This window comes from Piliocolobus tephrosceles, unplaced genomic scaffold (genome assembly GCF_002776525.5).
Source record: "Piliocolobus tephrosceles isolate RC106 unplaced genomic scaffold, ASM277652v3 unscaffolded_36475, whole genome shotgun sequence".
Classification (NCBI taxonomy): Eukaryota; Metazoa; Chordata; class Mammalia; order Primates; family Cercopithecidae; genus Piliocolobus; species Piliocolobus tephrosceles.
Genome location: NW_022320393.1, coordinates 14374 through 35200, shown reverse-complemented (window position 1 = coordinate 35200; position 20827 = coordinate 14374). Strand labels below are relative to the sequence as shown.

At 39.6% G+C, this 20827-nt stretch overlaps 1 long non-coding RNA gene across 1 annotated transcript; it reads left to right on the top strand.

Annotated features, from left to right (window-relative positions):
- The first annotated feature begins 9716 nt into the window (after positions 1-9716).
- LOC111550479 lies at positions 9717-15474 on the top strand. The gene is made up of 3 exons (XR_002734055.1): positions 9717-11513; positions 12065-12153; positions 14660-15474. It is a non-coding gene; the product is annotated as an uncharacterized LOC111550479 (long non-coding RNA).
- The last annotated feature ends 5353 nt before the right edge of the window (positions 15475-20827 follow it).

Here is a 20827-nt window from a genome sequence, read left to right as displayed (position 1 = left end):
AGTTTTTGCCCATTCAGTATGATATTGGCTGTGGGTTTGAAGTAAAGCACTCCTCAGCAAATTTAAAAGAACAGAAATTATAACAAACTGTCTCTCAGACCACAGTGCAATCAAACTAGAACTCAGGACTAAGAAACTCAATCAAAACCGCTCAACTACATGGAAACTGAACAACCTGCTCCTGAATGACTACTGGGTACATAACGAAATGAAAGCAGAAATAAAGATGTTCTTTGAAACCAATGAGAACAAAGATACAACATACCAGACTCTCTGGGACACATTTAAAGCAGTGTGTAGAGGGAAATTTATAGCACTAAATGCCCACAAGAGAAAGCAGGAAAGATCTAAAATTGACACTCTAACATCACAATTAAAAGAACTAGAGAGGCAAGAGCAAACACATTCAAAAGCTAGCAGAAGGCAAGAAATAACTAAGATCAGAGCAGAACTGAAGGAGATAGAGACACAAAAAACCCTCCAAAAAATCAATGAATCCAGGAGTTGGTTTTTTGAAAAGATCAACAAAATTGACAGACCGCTAGCAAGACTAATAAAGAAGAAAAGAGAGAAGAATCAAATAGACACAATAAAAAATGATAAAGGGGATATCACTACGGACCCCACAGAAATACAAACTACCATCAGAGAATACTATAAACACCTCTACGCAAATCAACTAGAAAATCTAGAAGAAATGGATAATTTCCTGCACACTTACACTCTTCCAAGACTAAACCAGGAAGAAGTTGAATCCCTGAACAGACCAATAGCAGGCTCTGAAATTGAGGCAATAATTAATAGCCTACCAACCAAAAAAAGTCCAGAACCAGATGGATTCACAGCTGAATTCTACCAGAGGTACAAAGAGGAGCTGGTACCATTCCTTCTGAAATTATTCCAATCAATTGAAAAAGAGGGAATCCTCCCTAACTCATTTTATGAGGCCAACATCATCCTGATACCAAAGCCTGGCAGAGACACAACAAAAAAAGAGAATTTTAGACCAATATCCCTGATGAACATCGATGCAAAAATCCTCAATAAAATACTGGCAAACCGGATTCAGCAGCACATCAAAAAGCTTATCCACCATGATCAAGTGGGCTTCATCCCTGGGATGCAAGGCTGGTTCAACATTCGCAAATCAATAAATGTAATCCAGCATATAAACAGAACCAAAGACAAGAACCACATGATTATCTCAATAAATGCAGAAAAGGCTTTTGACAAAATTCAACAGCCCTTCATGCTAAAAATACTCAATAAATTCGGTATTGATGGAGTGTACCTCAAAATAATCAGAGCTATTTAAAACAGATTATTTATTAGCACTTTTATTTAAGGGCCGTAGCTTTCCTCTACTCATACTTTTATGCTCTGAGTCATGCCTGTGGCATAAATAATACAGAACTGATTATTTTTCCATTACAATGAATGAGTAGGATGAGTTGGTTTAGGTATCCTATTCCATCCCAAGAATGGTTTCTTGGAATGTGGATCACTGAGTAGAAAACAACATTTACGTCAGCAATGGCAAACTAACGTCATTGCAGAATCCTGGAATGTTAAAGCAGAATCATGGCAGTTAAGCCCAACATTTTACAGATGAAGCAATTGAGGTGAGAAAAGGTGAGACCTTGACTTGTTCAAGGACACTTAGCTAGTAATGACTGAGTTTAGAACCCAAATCTCACTCTGCCTCCAGTACACTTTCTGTTTATACTCATTAGTGTTTTCATGTTTTCTACTTTTTTGTCTTTGGCAGACAGCTAGATCCTCCTTCCAATCATTCAGCGAATGTCTTCTAGGTGCCTGGTGCTATGCCAGGTTCTTTCATGTAGGTAACTGTATTTAATCTTTCTAAATCTCCACAGTATCTCCTTGCTATTATCCGCATTTTACACTTGGAGAATCAGGATCACAGAGTGATGAAGTGATGTGCCCAGGTGACATGGCCAGCAGGTGACAGAATCAGAATTATAATCCAGTTCTCTGTACTCCAAATCCAAATCTACTACACTAGATTTGATAGGAATGTTTAGCTAACATTCGAAATAGTTCACTCACTTTTTAACTTGCAGGTGGAAAATAGAACAGCAGTTGCTTTAGTGACTCTAAAACCAGCTGCTTGAATTGTGGTTGCCCCTGTCCCTATTCCCTCTGGTCTCTGTTGCAATGTTAGTTTCCTTAGTGAAGTAATGGGTGAGAAATAAACAACATAGACAAGCTGTGGGAGGTGAGGGATGCCATTAGTCTTAGGTTCGTGGGGTTAGAAGAGATCTAGGGGGCAAATACAAGAACTCCCTTCTCTTTACAGACTAGGAACTTCATGCTCCAAACCATAAAGCAAGTTAGGGCTGAGTCCTAGAATAGGGGGAGAGTCACTAGGTTCTTTCTGTATTATCTATGATACCTGTAATACATACTTGATACTGACTGCATGTGATTAAACAGGTTCAACTTGTCTTTATTTTTTGGAGATGTAACTGGAGGCTGACTTCTTCATCAAAGTAGAATGAGTCATTGTGAAAACACAGCTTAAGGATATACAATAGAAAATCAAATAATTTTAGGTACAAAGTATCTTGAGATGATTTGGTTCACTTCTTTTATTTTACAAATGCATAAACAAAGGCCCAAAGAAATGAAATGGCCACCTGGCGTCTCACAGCTTGTTTGTGGCAATAATTAGGTCTTCTGCACCTGGTGGAGTGTCCCGCCACCATCACACACACAGGTGTTGTGAGGCAAATTTCCACATAAACAAAATGTAGAAATTGTCATATATTTTTGTTTATGTATAAAACATTATTAAAGCCAATTCTTCTTCTAAATCTTTGTGCTATTTGCTCCAATGAACATTTATTGACATTTCATCACTAGTTAGGGACTTAATCCTGGGTTTAAAGGTACACTCTTCAATCTAGAAGTTTTTACTTCTAAGTAATTATGACCTTGGTGATCTTTGCCATTCATCTTTTAATCTTGTCTAGTCCACTCTTTACAGACTAGGAACTTGATGCTTCAAATCACAAAGCTGGTTAAGGCTGAGTTGTAGAATAATAAAGTCATATTAATATAGGTAGTCTTAGTTCTTGCTCCTATTAAGCTGTGTGTTTGCAGGGAGTTTGTTTTCAATATATATGTATGGATCCAGACTGAGGGTTGTCCTTAGGAAAGTTAACTCCCTTGCACTTATGGCCTGCCCGGTGAACAAACTGTCAGAGATTCCATTGTTTAAAACAAATTCTAGAGGCAGAAAAGTAAGGTGATGCTGGTGGAGGACTTGAGGTAGGACACTGCCAATATGCATGGAAATGCTCACCAGGCTGCAGCTGACATCTGAGGTGGCCAAGGGGACGTGGCATTTACTACAGTTTACCTCCTACCCCACTCAGTGGCATTTGTGTGTCATATTAGGTCCGCTCTGTCCCTGACATTTCAGAAAGACTTAAGACAGATATGTATAGTACCCTCTGCTACAGCTGGGAAGTAATGAAGAGATAACTCCTCTGTTCTACTCATTCTGGGTTTTTCTCACTTTCAGCCAAATGTTTAATTGGCTCATGGTGGGACTCATGTCCTCTTCCTTGAGGGGTCTGGTTCTTGGTTGCCTTACTTTTGTCAGGTTGAAGTTGCCATGACTGCCCTTTCCCTGTTCTCCCACTCATGACAGCACCAAGAGGTGGTTCACTGGCATGAGTAGCCCAAGAGGACTCTTTACTGTGTCCCCCTGTGAAAACATTCCTCATATTCCCCACGCTGCATCCCACTAGGACCTAGAAACTCTAACCCAACAGAGCCTTAAGTGGCAGTGATGAGACACACAAATTCAATAGGTGGGTTGCTGGGAGATCGTGGTCCTGTGTATTCTAGCTCTTGGGGCATAGCCTCACATATTAGGTGTAGACTTTGCAGTGTACATTCTGGAGTGTAGCACCCTGGCCCTGCAGGTTATGAACCCTGAGCTGGCACCTTTGTGGAAACTTTTATAGGACAATCCAGTGTTCTACCAGGTCAGCTGCTTTCAGGTGATGCCATATGTGGCAGTGTCAATAGATCCCATATTCCCATGCTCACCTCTTCATTGTTGCATGTCCTTTACTGAAAAATGACAAGCATTGATCACTAAATAAATGATACATCATTATCATGGTTAGTGCAGTAAAGAAATGTGCTGCTTTGAGAGGTTATGAGTCTTGGCAATATAAGAGTTTTTTAAATAGGAGAGGTTGTGATATTTTTCCTTGCCAAGGAGATCAGGAAGGCTTCCCTGAGGAGGTGATAATTGAATTGTCTTGTGGAGAAGGCCTAGGAGTTGTCTAGATGAAGAGGAGTGGAAATAATGGTCCAGAAAGAATGAAAAGCATGTGTAAGCATTCAACATTCAAGGAAATGAAAGAGTTCCTGGCTGTGAGTTGAGTTTGGGGAGATGTGGTGTGAGAGAAGGATGGGGAGAGAGAGGAGGCAGACTCCAGTCAAATGAAGGAGTTTTTATTTTATCTTAAGTGCCATGGAAAGCCATGGAAGCACAGTTGCTATGTAGACTTGGGTGCGTGAAATAGGAGGGTGGGGATAAATAAATCAATTTTGTAAACCAACTTTACAAAGACTTCCCTGGCTGCTGAAAGGAGAAAGCATCAGAAGGGGCCAGAGAGAAACTACAAACAGATCTATGAGGAAGCCACAGAGTAGTCCATGTGGGAGATGATGGTAGCTCGGCCCACCGGAAGCCCTCAATAAATCACATTGCCATGGTTGTTCTAATTGCTTTTCTAAGCGGTAGAGGACAGGCTCCTCCTGTTGGCTGAAAAGCATACATTTCTTTTGGATTTATTTGGCTTCTTGGCTTTTTCAGGAGTGAATGTGCACTTTGTAAAGGCATAGATTTGGGAGAGACATGGAAGCACAGAATGTGTGTATCAGTGCTGTGCCACACCAGGCTTAGCTGGTGCCTCTGCTCATATTTAAAGGCTGTCACCTGGACCCAAGGCATTGCTTTGCTAATCTGGTGCCATCCACAGCTGAGTGGTCATAGCCCAGTAAAGAATTGAGATGAAGGTGATGGAGTCATTTGGGTAAATACAGTGGCAGTGTATTAGTCCATTCTCACACTACCATAAAGGACTGCCAGAGATTGGGCGACTTATAAAGGAAAGAGGCTTAATTGACTCACAGTCCCACATGGCTAGGGAGGCCTCAGGAAACTTACAATCATGGTGGAAGGGGAAGTAAACAAGTCCTTCTTAACATGATGTCAGGAAGAAGTGCTGAGCAAAGAGGGAAAAGCCCCTTATAAAATTATCAGATCTCTTGAGAACTCACTCACAATCATGGTAACCACCGCCATGATTCAGTTACCTCCCACTGGGTCCCTCCCACAACACATGGGGATTATGGGAACTAGAATTGAAGATGAGATTTGAGTGGAGACACAGCCAAACCATAACAGGCAGGACAGGAAGAGTTAGTGCAAAGCCTCTCTACACCAATCTCTTTTTTTTCTAAGAGTCTTGGGAATTAACATACCTGCCACTCTTTAGACATTTTACTTAGATCACAGACAGTGAGTCACTGGACACACCAGGCTCTTTCTGGGTCATGAGGTCCACTCTGCCCAGAACACTGTTCCCCCACTCGACTCTTTTCGTTCACTCATGCACTCACCTTGCCAACTCCATACCAGCTCTGGGTCCATTGCTCCAGGAGGCCTTCTCTGATCAGCTCTGAGAACACCCTTTGTGTTCTCAGAATCTCCTGTGCTGACTCCCTTCTTCATTATCTGTCCACATTGGACTCTCTCTGGTCATATGTCACTCTCTCCCTAGGCTGTGAAGTTCTTGACAACAGGTGATAGCATCTCATTCATTTTTGTACCCTTAGAACCTAGCGTGATGCCAGAAACTCAAATATAGACATGAGCAAATGGTTAAAAGAAGGAGGGGATGGATATAAATGTCACTTGCATTTAGACAAAATGCAGACAGATGAGACTTGATCAGTCAGGAGAGATGAAAACAGTAGTTTTGGGTAGGGCAGAATGGTCGGTCTGGTGGTATTGGTAACAGGACAGGCCGTTTTTGCCCCCACATTGTGTTCTTGTCTCTTTCTGCTAGGTCCATTCTACCTTCTAATACCTCAGGCTGCACTCGTGACTTTCTTTGGTCTGATTCTAGGGTGAGGTAAGTGCGAGGAGAGCTGAAGAGGCAAGTGCTAGGGGTTGGCTGAAGAGGCCAGTTTGTATGCACCATGTTGGGGTTAGCATTGGGTCACAGGTAAGGCTCATGTGGTGTCTGCAGAGGGGAAATTAAATAACTTATTACCAGCTATGTTTTTAAAAAAAAAAAAATTTTAAAAATAAGCTAAACCCAACTTATTTTCCTCCTCAAATTAGTGCATGTGGATAGAATATCAGGTAATGTGAAAAGAGGAAACCATATTGGTGATAACACATGGGGTCTTGGTCCTCCGTCAATCTGCTTTCAATCCCCATCTCTGCCCCTTCCTCCCTCAGGGGCTCAAACAAGCCACTTAACTTTACAGAACCTTGATTTCTTTATCTGTAATTGGAAGGGATGCTAGTTTTTTCCTGATAGGGTTATTGTGAAGATGAAATGAGATAATACCCACTTAGCACAAGGCCTGGCACATGGTAAGCGTGGAAGAATGTTAGCCAAAGCTATTATGACATTCATTTGCATTGTGAACCATTGTATATTTTAAATGGTTCATTTGTTTAGGTATTTACCTCTGAATCTTTCTAATGCAGAGTATCATTTATATGCATAAATGGTTCAAATTATTGTGTATATATACTATTGAAATTTAGCAAATAAATAAAACTGAGTTTATTTAGAATAAGAGCTTTATTTTGCTGCCATTGACTTTTTCTTTTTGATTTAGGGAAAAAAAATACTATTTTGTCTTTTGAAACTAATCAAAATGGCACTTGTTCAATTTATTCAGCTCCAAGTGGTTCTCAGTAGTATTATCTCAACTGGGAGATATAAAATCATTATAACTTTACATTCTTCCACTTTATCTGATATGCCTAAACTTAGCAACTCAGGGGAGTCATGTTCTTGCCAGGTAGGTAGAATGCTACTGTTTTAGCTCATGGCAAATACAGACATCTCTTTCAGGAAGAATGGAAATTGGGTAAGATAAATCACTTACTCATAATTGCATTTATGAATATCATTAGCTTTTCTGGAATGTGGTCCATTTAGGGTTCAGACTAAAGGCAGCATACTGTACTGGAGAGAGCACAAGATTAAGAATCAGGAATGCCAATTCTAACCTTTCCTAGCTGTGTGACCTTGAGCAAGTCACTGAATCTTCCCAGGCTCACATTTTCTTCTTCTATGAAATGAGGCTAAAATAATTCCCTGTTGTGAGTATTGATGGAGATTCTATTATAATTGTGAAGAAATTATGTGTATCACTCACTCCTCCTGAAGGACAGGCTTTCTCAGAAGTTCTGATGTTCAAATATGTGTAAATTTCAAAGGACACAGAATTGGTGATGTCAGTGACTATGAGACTTATTTATCTTATACCTGCCAACAACATATCAGGTGAGATATATACCACCTGATCAATAATAATATAGATATTGGTAATATAGCTATAATGGTAACATACATATAATATAGATATTCTGTATTTCTATAATCTACTCAGGAATATATGAGAGAGAAAAACGTAAACAATTTATCAGTGGACAAATATCTTTCCAATATACCAGATTTTTTAACACTGAAAATTTATTAAAAGGAAGAAACTTTTCTTTCAATGCAGACTGTAAATAATTTACCTCTGAAGTGTGTTTGCTGAGCACTAAAAATCCCATTTTTTTTTTTTTTGCTTTAGTGCAAGAAACTTCTTTCATGAATGAAACTGGACCTCTATTTCTCACCATATACAAAAATCAAATCAAAATGGATTAAAGACTTAAATCTAAGACCTCAAACTCTGAAACTACTACAAGAAAACATTGGGGAAACTCTCCAGGATATTGGTTTGGACAAAAATTTCTTGTGGAATACCCCACAAGTACAGGCAACCAAAGCAAAAATGAGCAAATTGGATCACATCAAGTTAAAAAGTGTCTGCACAGCGAAGGAAATAATCAACAAAGTGAAGAGACAACCCACAGAATGGAAGAAAATATTTGCAAACTACCCATCTGACAAGGGATTAATAACCAGAATATATAAGGAGCTCAAACGACTCTATAGGAAAAAAATCTAATAATCTCATTTTAAAAGGGGCAAAAGATTCAAACATATTTCTCAAATGGAAAACAGACATATGAAAAGGTTCTCAACATCATTGATTATCAGAGAGAAGCAAATCAAAACTACAACAAGATATCACCTTACCCCGGTTAAAATGGCTTTTATCCGAAAGACAGGCAATAACAAATGTTGGTGAGGAAATGAAGAAAAGGGAACACTTGTACACTGTTGATGGGAACGTAAATTAGTACAGCCACTATAGAGAGCAGTTTGGAGGTTCCTCAAAAAACTAAACATAGAGCTACCATAAAATCCAGCAATCACATTGCTGAGTATATACCCAAAAGAAAGGAAATCAGTATATCAAAGAGGTATCTGCACTTCCATGTTTATTGCACCACTGTCCACAATTGCCAAGATTTGGAAGCAACTGAAGTGTTCATCATCAGATGTTTGGATAAAGAAAATGTGGTACACAATGGAGTACTATTTAGCCATAAAAAGAATGAGATCTTGTCATTTGCAGCAACATGAATGGAACTGGAGGTCATTATGTAAAGTGAAATAAGTCAGGCACAGAAAAACAAACTTTGCGTGTTCTCACTTATTTGTGGGAGCTAAAAATCAAAACAACTAAACCCATAGAGATGGAGAATAGAAGGGTAGTTACCAGAGGCTGGGAAGGGAAGTGGGGGTGGGAGAAGTAGGAAGAATATGGGGTTGGTTAATGAGTACAAAATAAAAATAGAAACAACGAATAAGACTTAGCATTTGGTAGCACAACAGGGTGACTATAGTCAATAATAATTTAATTATACATTTTAAAGTAACTAAAAGAGTATAATTGGTTTGTAACACACAGGATAAATGCTTGAAGCAATGGATACTCCATTTACCCTGATGTGATTATTACACATTGTTTGCCTGTATCAGGGTATTTTGTGTACTCCTACTATGTACCCACAAATATTAAAAATAAAAATCTTTCATAATACAATAACATTTTTACATTTTTTAGTTCCTCCACTATAGTTTATATTTTCTTTTTTCTTTTTTATGTACCCTAGAACTTAAAGTATAATACAAAATAAAATAAAATAAAATACATATTATTAAAAAATAGTTTATATTTTCATTTCATTTTGTGATTCTGAGAAGCAATTATCCTTTTACTCAGAGAAGCAATTTTTTAGTAAGGTATCTCAAAGTCTCCCTCTGTCCTTGGAGATATGCTTCCATTATTCTTAGAAGCTCCATCTATGAGCTTTCTTTTCTTGGCCAAGGGTGTAAATAAAAAACCCAGTTGAATTTTGAATTTAGGCCCTCGCCTTAGTTGCTGTAAGAAACAGACTGAATTATTTATAACCGTGGGCGTCCAGGTTTTCATCACCACCGGCAGATGGGTGTTTTAGAGCATTCACCTTTAAGATATCCAGAATACAAGCTGTTGATCCTCTGTGGATTGTAAATTTCTAGACTTGGGCTTCTTGGTTCCCGGCGGGTTTTGTCAAGTTTTATGATCACCATTACATTCAGCCCCTCTGAAATGTTGGGAAGCTGGGAGCTTCCTTCCTATTAGGAAGCCTTGCCTTGACTTTCATACCAATAAAGTTGTTCTTAGACCAGAGTTCATCCTAATAAGCATCTTGAGAATTGCCCCTGAACTAAGAATTACTTCCCCCTCTGTCTGCCCTAAGCCTCAGAATCTTACACAGCCTACATGCCTTGAATCTAAGATAGGGCTTATAGCATAACAACTTTTTTATCACCTTCCATCAGGCAGCAAAGCCTCCAGGTGGATTAGGCTGAGTATATAAGAAGCTTATAAGGTAGCAGATGTCAGGCCTCAGTAAAGGTCATTCTGCTGGGACTATTCTCTTTCTGGACACAGATTTCTTCCTGGACTAGTGTAGAATGTGGAAGGAGGACTGGTATTCTGCCACAGACCCTTGGAATGCTCAAGATAAAGGATCCTCTGTGACGGATGTGCACATGGTCTAAGAACCTAGGGCTGAAAGTGGCAACATGTAAAAGGACAATGGAATACAATGAGATAATGTTACTTGATCATCTTTCCAAGTATGACACACGAAGGATTACTAGAATGTGATGCTGCTGTGATTTCTGGATACCAAATCTTTCTTTTATGCAGAAATGTACATTCCTTCATCAGAAAAAAATAAGCTAGACATCCTCATTATGGTTCCATTTGAGGAAGAAAGATTTAGGAAAGTTCTCTACCATCTAACCAGGATTAATGCATAAAGCTCTTACCTAATCAAATGTAGCCCAAAAAGTTGTTAAAGGGATGCAGAATAGATGGGCTAGAGAGGGAATTTAAAAATCAGCTTTAATAAACTCTTCCTAAGAGCCAAGATCCACATTATGGGCGCAAATTGCACAATAATATAATTGTCTTAGGGATGTAAAGACTCCGTGCAGAATATTGGCTCAATGCTCTGGCTCAGTTGAGTTGAATGATTTGGGCTATCTAGGCTGTTGATGTGTCACTTACTTGCAGGCCACTGGAGTAATATGATTAAACCAGCCACTTATATAACCCTCCTATAACAAACACAAGTGCCAGGACCACACTGATGCAGGGGTGTGAAGCAGCCTGCATTTCTCAAGATGCTTTAGGCCATCAGGATCTGGTGGCACAGCACTCTGTTCTCATGGCCCCAACTTTTCCAAGAAGTCTGACCTTCTAGCAGACAACCTAAATTAATGTCAAGTACAAATGGATTCTCCATAAAAACATTTGACTAATTCATTGCCTAGATCTTAACATTTGTGGCCAAATTTCCAGTTTTCCCGATGAATAATTTCTTGTTAGAAAATGTCAGAAAAGGGAAAGACATCATGGACTTCTATAGGAAGTAAATACGACTATTTTCTCCCTGAGTCATGGGTCAAGGGTTTTACCAATTTCCTTTCTAGAATTTTTCCTAGGCTCCAATCTAAAAGGAGTTTAGCACCAGATGGGTGGGGGCAGGGATGTGATTAGCTATTTATTTGTATTTCTACAATGTTGAATATACTCTTATTGCTAGGGATTTCCATTCACTTTCTCTGAATAGAAATTTGGTATTCCTGGGGTTCGGGGCTGGTGGGAGAATGTCTTTACATGGCCACACAAAACCCATCACAATCTGGTGATCCCTTGGAGTGTCTTGCTTAAAAGGGTTCTCGTCACTGGGAGTACTCACTGGAGCCAAGCCAGTTCCCTGGGGAATGCTGGTGTCTGCTACTTACAGAGTTGGCTGTCAGGTTGGTCCTGTGTGTTTGTAATTAGCTATGATGTCTGGATGTTGATAGAGTGAATCTGGCCCATTGGTTCCCCTCCAAAGAGGGGTTTCCTGGCTAGCTCTCCGGTGTCAGAAATGCCAAGTTCAGAGTTGCCTGGAGACACCAGAGATGCAGATTTATTTGGCTGAGCTTTGGTTGTGAAGCCAAGTGCTGAGAAAACAGATCAGAGACCAAACCTGAATAGTAATCAGTGGGCTTCTCCAACCGCTTGGCTCCTTTGCTTTCCAATGTTATGTTTAATGTTTTAGAATATATTTAGTAAACATGTCACTAGCAATTGCCAGTCCTCAGTCTTTCCCCACTCTTTTTTTTTTTTTTTTTTTTTTTTTGATAGTTTTCCTTTTTCCTTTGGGTTAGTATGATAGGCTAGTTTTACAATGTATCTGAGTGTGTGTGAATGTGTTTCAGGCTAGACAAATTGGAAGATTTGTTTTTACTAGTTCTTAGCTTGTTATAGCATCTACTCCTTATTAACCAGGTAAATAATATACCTTCTTCTCTTTTATCCTCAGATTTGGCTTGTTCTTCTCCCCGGAGAAAGCTGAGCTTAGAGTACACATCAATTCACACAACTTGGTTTGAATTTATAGATGCATGCAAGGTATGCTCTTATTTTTTCTTGCATTGAGTTCAAAATACAATATTCCTTTGAGCTTTAGTCCATGTAGGATACAACTACACTCTACCAACTAAGAACTGAATGGTTTCTAAAGCCTTTATCTTTAATTATTCCAACCCCAGTATGAGATGAAGTTGGGATCCTTGTTCTTCCCAGTCCTTGCCTCCTTCTTTCTCCCTATCCTTACTACTCCTCCCTACATGTGTATTTCCTTTAGTTATTGTCTAGCTCCTTATAGATCCCTGAATATATCAAGCTGCTTCATGCTTCCTTGTCTTCATAATTGTGTGTTAGTTTCCTATGGATGTTGTGACAAATTACCACAAACTTGGAGTCTTAAGCATCAGAAATTTATTCCCTCACAGTTCTGGATCCCAGAAGTCCAAAATCAACATGTAGACAGGTTTACTTTCCCTCTGGAGGCTTTAGGGGAGAATTCATTCCGTGTCTCTTCTGACTTTTGGTGGCTGCTCTCATTCTTTGGTTCATAGCCATGTTAATCCGTCTCTGCTTCCAAGGCCACATTGCCTTTTCCTCTTCTGTCAGTGTCAAATATCCCTCTGCCTCCCTCTTATAAGAACAAATGTGATTACATTTAGGGCCCATCCAGATAATCCAGGGTAATCTCCTTTTCTAAAGATTCTTAACTTAATCACATCTGCAAAGCCCTTTTTCCATATGCGAGAACGTTTATGGGTTCTAGAGATTAGGACTTGGATGTCTTTTGGGGGTTCATTATTCAGCCTAACATCCACCTGCTATTACCTTAGCTTGGGGCATTCTGTCCACTTTTTGTTACCTAGTCAGTACATCTCAGACTATCTATGATGAAGGATCATTTAAGAAATTAAATTTAAATTTGTTGCATTTATGACAAAAAATGACAATTTTTCAAAATCACATGCTTGCACTTTGCAGCAATACCAAATTACTATTATAATTTCCAAACTCTTACTCTTCTCTCACATCAAACCAGTAACCAACAGTTTGCATACTGCCACTAGTCCACAGACCACACTTTCAGTAGTACTGATCTATATGGCTCCTACTCATTTAAGCACCATCTTTTCCAGGAATCTTTTCTGGCTCTCTATTTCTGACTTGAGTTTAATGACCCTGACCATGTTCTCATCGTTACTAAGATTCTTTAATTTCTCTTCACTTTTTAGTTCTTAGTTATTTGCTTGATCCTCTATCCTTAAGCCCCTTAAGTGTTAAGAACCATGCTTTGGTAGACTTTGAGCCTACCATGGATCTTGATATATAGTAGATGCCTAATAAGTTTTTATCGAATAAATGATTGAGATATACATAGAGTCTTAAGGTTGCATCCCAAATGAACAGAGAAAAGATGTATTTGGGGAAAATGTGAGGAAAGGATGAGACTGAAGAAACTGAAGGAACCCTAGGATGGTGTAGTAGATTACGAAAATGATCACAAATTCTTCCCATCAAGAAGGGAAATTTATTTCTGTAACTTTTAAATCTGGGCTGGCCTAGTGATTTGCTTTGACCAATAGAATGTGGCAGAAATTATAATTGACACCTGAACTAGGCTTTCCAAGGTTTTATAGCTTTTGTTATCCTCTACCACCATATGAACAATACTGGCTTAGCTTCCTGGAGAATGAGGGACATTGCAGAGGGAGGTATCATCAGTTGGCTATTCAAGGCATCTTTTGAAGCCCCTAAATATATGAGTAAGCACATCAAGGAGAGTTGAGCCCAGATCACTCGAGTAAAACCACATGAATGAGCCCAACACAAATTGATAATACACAGAATCATGAGCTAATTAAAGTGGTTGTTGTTTTAAGCCACTAATGATGGTGGTTTGTTACACAGCAAAAGCTAACTGATCCAGAGAGGAATCAAAATGAGGCATGAAAGTTAATCAAGAGTTGTGTTTTGTCCTCCCCCAATGTAGAATAGGGATGGGTTTAAATTGTGACAGGGAGGACTAGAATTAGATGTTACAAAGTACTTTTCCTTTGCAGAGTGTGAAACATTAAAAGACATAGATAGCAAAAGGAATAAACATAGATGTAATTTGCATCCCTGGCCGTAAAACAAAAAAAGGCGCTAATAGATCCACGTGGAGCTTAAACCCAAGACCTATTGGCTTTAGAGGCAGAGTCAACAGGCAACTTGATGATTGTGCAGTTCAGCCCAACTGAATAAAAAAAAAATGACATTAAGTTTTCTTGAGATTTGCAAGTATTGCTGAAAAGAAAGGAGGAAAGCAGTTGAAAAGTTCAGCTTTAGCTTTTGATAACTTGAACTTGTGCTTCTCCCTCCTCATGGCTCATTTGGCCTACCTTTCATTCATTCCTTCTGCAAATATTCACTGTTCCCCTCCCCTGCACTAAGGGCTAGATACTGAATAGGACAGACACAAGACCTCACAGATCTTACTGTTTGGAAGAGAAAACAACCTAATAGGCAACTATTACACTTGGAAGCTTAGGCTTTTTTTTGCTTTTTTCAGATGCGTCAAGCATACCTTTCTGCTTTTGTGATTCCCACCATCATGTGTAGCCAACCTCCATCAAGCCTCAGCATCTGTGCCTTTCAGCATGACACTTAGATCACTTCAGAACTAGTCTGAAATCAGCTCTTTGAAATTATGCATCACTAATTTATTGATGTGGATCATGACGAATCAAGGAAAGTGGAGTCAGAGCTGTGAGAAAAAGAAGAAACACATCTGGTGGAGGGTTTTATGGGCTTACAGGTGAGCCTGTTTGTGCCAGCCTGTAGTGTAGAATTTTAACTTCTCCTATAAAACATCTGAGGTCTAGAGATCACAAATCAGATATATTGCACCCAACGTTAAAAACATCTCGTAATTTACCATAGTAAATCAATCAATGTTTTCCTAGAAATATTGGAACTGAAACAAGAGTTGAGTGAAAACAGAAAAATCTCTAGAGGTTTAGTTGGCTTAAAGGTATTTCTTGAAATATTGAATTCCAGGGGCTAGAAAACTGTATTAGAGATATCCTTGAAAGGTGTTTTTTCAAGTGATGGAAAAGTGGCTTCCAGAAAGTTGTTTATTACTTGGTAGAAGGAACCAGTTAGTTAGGTTATGGGAGGACAGTCAGCTCTCCGTTACCCGGGGGCCAGTTATTCCAAAACTGTGTTTTGATCCTTGTGTCCATTGCTTCATTTTGATCCTTGTGTCCGTTGGAACTGCCATCCAAAGGATTGCTGAAGAAGGTGGAGAACATGTGACTCAAAATTAACAGTATACTAAAAATTAGCAGCATATTAGCTGTACTTATTCTTTAGATAGCTCTGTGAGGAAGTGATTTCATCTTTCCAATAAAGTGGTCCTTAATACTTGTGGATTTTATTTATTCCGCTATATTTGTCCATATTTACAGGAGTAGGAAATCCAGGGGAGGCAGTTAGAATACAATTTTCCATTTCCCATATTTTTGCTTCTATTTTTAAGTTTTTAGCATAACCATTTGTCTGCCAAAAGAGAAAAAAAAAAAGTTCCCAGAAAGGTCTAGGAGAAAGACCATGGAACTGGTGGCTAGGAAAGAGATTTCTACTCTGGGCTCAGAGACTATCTAATGTTTTTATTCTCTGGTTCCTTATTTTAAAAATGGACCCAAAATAGTGCATTTTAGTCCTTGTGGTGGGGAGGAGGGTGTTAACACTAATTAACAGGAAAAAGACACTTAAAAAGTTAAAAGCACTGTGTAAATATAATATCTGAAATGTGAAACTCCTAAGATTATACTCTTTGGAAACCACTCCTACAACAGCTCTCGGTTCTGGTCCAGGGACTCTAGGAGGTTGAGAGAGTGGCCGTGAGCCCTTCTGCTCCCTGGGTGAAGGTGCCCCTCCCTCGCTGCAGAACCTCTTCTTGTTTTGGCATCAGGTCTCAGCAGCTCACCCTTCCTAGGTAGGGAGTGGTCCACTTGCTATCTCTCGAGAAATCCTGATTGGCTCAGTTTCCTTATTCATAGGCATGGTATTAAAATCCAGAATTGTAAGATAATTTCTTCCAAGTCACAATCTTTAGTTTGCACACAGTCATAGTTCAGGATTTGAAATCTCAAGATCTTTTTATTAAATGTCACCACTGCCTCAATTTTAAAATTGCAGAGGCACTTTTTTTTTTATATATATATAAAAGCACATTGTTGAGAATTTGATCCCTTGAATTCCCCTAAAATTATTCTCCTTTGGTGAGAAAACCCCTACTGATTTTTATCTTGTTCTGTTCTTTAAACTACAAGGGAAAACACATGCAAATCCACATATATGCATACCAGAAACAGGAAATGCTTTGTTACCAAAATTCACAACTGGATGAAGATCAAAAAACTACTTATTAAGTACTATGCTTATTACCTGAATGATGAAATAATCTGTACACCAAACCCCTGTGACACATAGTTTACCTATATAACAAACATTCACATGGACCCCTGAACCTAAAAGTTAAAAACTAAAAATAAAAAAGTTACTCAGAGGAAAAAAATTATCAAAACTGATTCTATCCACCTACTTCATTAAATAAATAAATACATCATTTATTTCTTAATGGCCCTAAGTGAAGTACACTGTGGTTTCTGAAAAGAGAGCATTGATTTGTTTTTCTAAGACCACCAGAGTGGGCACAAAAGAACCAGCGAGTAGGCAAGGCTAAAAGCAAAACTGCAAATTTATTCTTTGGTCATCTAGCTTCAGGGACCGGAGCTGGGGGAAGGAGGGGGGCGGAATTTCTAATACAGTCCCGACAAGAGTGGGGGCTGAGAAAGCCCGCCCCGGCGCATCTGCTGGGAGCGACTTTTCTAGGAGTGGAAGGGCAATAGGCGGGGCACGGGCATGTCGGGGGAGGGGGGCCGCTCCGCAGGTGCCACCAGGTAAATCTTGGTCTCCTGGGATTGACATCACCTGGTGCATGCCTGATTAATCTGCGCCTTCCCGGACGTCAGCTGCATTCTCGCACACATGGGAAGAGTTGGTGGTGAAGAAGAACCCGGAAGTGCACCATCCTGCCTCTGTTCGTCCGAACAAGCATGTTAATGCAGATGCTGGAAAAACTCACCTGAGAAGCCACAGAGTATAAGAGAAAAGCTCTTGGACCCAGGGTCAGGAGGCCTATGCTACACACTTGCATGTGACCACAGTAAACTGCTTAACCCTCTGGACTTGAGTAAAGGAGAGGCCAAGCTCAGTAATATTTATGAGAATTCTTCCAACTGCAGTATTGGAATTTGATACCGAAAGGAATTCTAATGTACTGCATTTTTTGGGTTTCTCCATCTTGTTTAGGGTCTAGGATGACTTATTTCTTCTTTTCGTCTCTCCTCTCCCCTTCCCTCTCTTCCTTCCTTCCTTCCTTCCTTCCTTCCTTCCTCCCTCCCTCCCTCCCTCCCTCCCTCTCTCCCTTCCTTCCTCCCTTCCTCCCTTCCTCCCTTCCCTCCTTCCTGCCATCATTTCCTGAGTGCCTGAGATGTGCCTGGCACTTGCTAGGAGTGGTGATATAGCGGTGATGAGGACAGGCAGGTCCCTGACTTTATGCAGCTTATACTAATAAACACAGAGAATAAACAGTGAGTCCATCAACGTCTGTTAAGATTTAGCAAGTTCTCTGCCAGCATGGCTCCAGTTGTCTTGGAAATCTGAAGGAGGTAGACCATGTAACAAAAGGCCAAGACAGATCCCTGTCTGGCATTTTAGACTCCAATTTGTGTTGTCAGCCAGGAGAAAGTTAAGTTTAGAGGCTGGAGCCTGGAAGGCAAAGGGCAAGGCATGCTCTAATGGGTACCCGTCATGCAATTCTTTGGTCTCATGGTCTCTTTTATAATCTCTATTAGAAGGGCAGCTTGGGAGATCAGGTGTCCTGACCCAGTCATAGAGCAAGAGGAGCCACATTTCCTGCTTGTCAGAGGCGTGCATCTACCATACCTCCCCACCCCTCCTCTCAACCATGGAGTTCTATGTGATTCCAGATGATGAACCAGAGAGACTACTTGTATTTTGAACGGCTGCAGCGTATGAACATTTCCTCATGAAAAGGGCCTTTGTCCCTTTTTATCGATATTTGAAAGAGAGTGAAGATAAGATGATTCTGGAGATTGTTTAGGAAAAGCTCCCTCAAAATTGATCTGAAACTTGTGATAATCATTTTCCAGATGAAACTGACTCAGACACCATCCAACACCTCCAGGAGTCCTTACAACTTTACTTATCTGGGTGAGATGAGACAGCATTACACAGATTCACTTGTCGCACAAAGGAAGAGACTCATAAATATCAGATGGAGGCTCCCATCCTCACTTCATAATCCAGTTGCACATGCCAATGAAGGAAGGGCTTCTGGAAGGGCTAAATGAGTTGGCAGATGTCAACAGCGCAGCACAGCACTTGACACAAAATAAGCATGTTGTAAACTGCAGGGATTAATAGATATAATATAGATTGTAGATATGTTCCTGCTTCACTTTATGTAACAAAAAATGCTAACTGAATTGCTTAAATGTTGAAACATGCTGGGAATAAACGCAATTGCGCTTTATTTTGTTTCTTTTTTCTTTAGTAGAAACTATATATTTATTTCATTTTAGGTACTACTCAGGTACTCACACCTCAACATATCATTGCTTCTTCCTCTTGTTATGGGGCTAGAAATTTATCATGAAGTTTTAATTGTTAGACAATTAGGATTTTCCAGTTACCAAAATTATTTGGGAGAGAGAAAACTTTATTTAACCTCTTTAGGCCAGCACCTAATGAGACAGTCGGGAAGAGCAAACCAAATAATTTCGGAAAACTACCTTTGACTATAATTCTGATCCAAGAGGATCAGAAGTGCTATCTATTGAGAGACTGCCATGTCTCTCAATTTAACAATATTAGACATTCTCACCAGAGTTTTCACTTAAGTCATATAATACCCCTGCAAGTAAATGTGATTATGCCCCTTTCCATACATGAGGAAAACGAACTTCATGCTTGTTAGGTTAGGTGCTAGAATTTGCACAGGTCTGTCTAATTTCAAAGTACAATCTCTTTTCCTTACTGTCAAAGATGGGGAGAAGAATGGAGAATAAGAAGTTAGGTTAGAATGAGAAGACTCCTAAGACAAAACTGGCTTCTTAGCATTTGCTTAGGACAAGTGTTAGAATGAATAAACAAATTAACAATAGCAACAAAACAGAAGAATATTCTGTCTTTGTTTAGACAGAAGACTCTATATTAAAATACTAGATGTTGGGTGGCTTAAACAATAGACATTTATTTTCTCAGAGTTCTTAGGGACAGAGGACAGAGATCAGGGTGCTAGCATGGCAGGTGAGGCCTAACTTCCTGGCTTGCAGACACTAAATCTTTGGTATATCTTCTTATAAAGATACTAATCCTATCACATCAGAGCCCCACCCTTATGACCTAATTTAGCCTTAATTACCTTCTTAGGGGTGCTATCTACTAATACAGTCACACTGGGGATTAGGACTTCAACATATGGATTTTGGAGGGACACAATTCAGTCCACAGTTATGCTTCTCTCTGAGTTAATGCTTGTCTATGTCTACCTTATTTTTATATTTTCTATGCTTAATATGGGCTCCATTATAGAATTCAACTTATCTGGGATGGAATAATGAATAAATAGAAGCAGTTGGAGGTCCTTTCTTTCCAAAAGACTATAAAAATTGATGCTAAAGTATAATAGGGTTGTAAAAAAGAACTTTCAGCAGCTTAATTTCTTTAAAAAAGTCCCGAGAGTTTTCATGAGCTAATTTCCAAGATAGCTAGTTTTAATCTAGAATAAGGTTTCTTAAGGTTTCTCAGTAGTGACACCATTGACACTGTGCACCAAATACTTCCTTAATATGAGGATTACATTGTTCATTATAGCATGTTCAGCAGCATCCCTGGCTTCTGCCCACTAGCTGCCTGTAGTACCCCTGTCCCACTCCCACTGCCACCCTAACTTGGCCTCAATCATCATAATAAAAATTGTTTCCAGACATTGCCAAATGTCCCTGGCAGGAGTAGGGATGTGACAGTCATTTGGTCTAGATTGTAGATTGTAGACCAAAGAGTATTATGGATCTTAGAAAGGCCTCTAATTCCAAAACAGAGAATCTGCTTCAATCTCATTGGGATGCATGATCCCTTGATTCTTCCCTTTTCTCCCTCTTAACTCAGTCTGTGCCTCCTGTACACTCACAGATTTCCTACTTTGCCCCCATTCCCTTTCACCACTTGTCCTTCTGTTTCTGTCTCAGCAGAAGTGTTCATTTTTCTGCTCCTGCTGCCAGGCAGGTAAAGATTAATTGAGTAAGAAACAACTTTGGCATCTTTGATATACTTCTTGGTTCTGCTACCAAGGTATTCTATCAAGTCTCAGCTAAGCAGTGGCCAGAAGTTTACCTCTCAACTTTATGGTGAATTCCTACTGTCAAATCCTATCATTAAACAAAGCTCATCTACAACTTTGCTTCAAAGATCAAGACTTCCTGATTTGACTGCTGTTAACATCTGTCTCCCATTGACAGACATTCTATTTCTTTGCTCTGAAGGAAAGTCCATTCTCCTGTTCAAGGCACTCTTGATCTTTCCCATCATTACCTTTTTCTTGCTTTCGTCCCCTCCCCATGTTTCCTTGTTTCCCCTTGCATCTTTA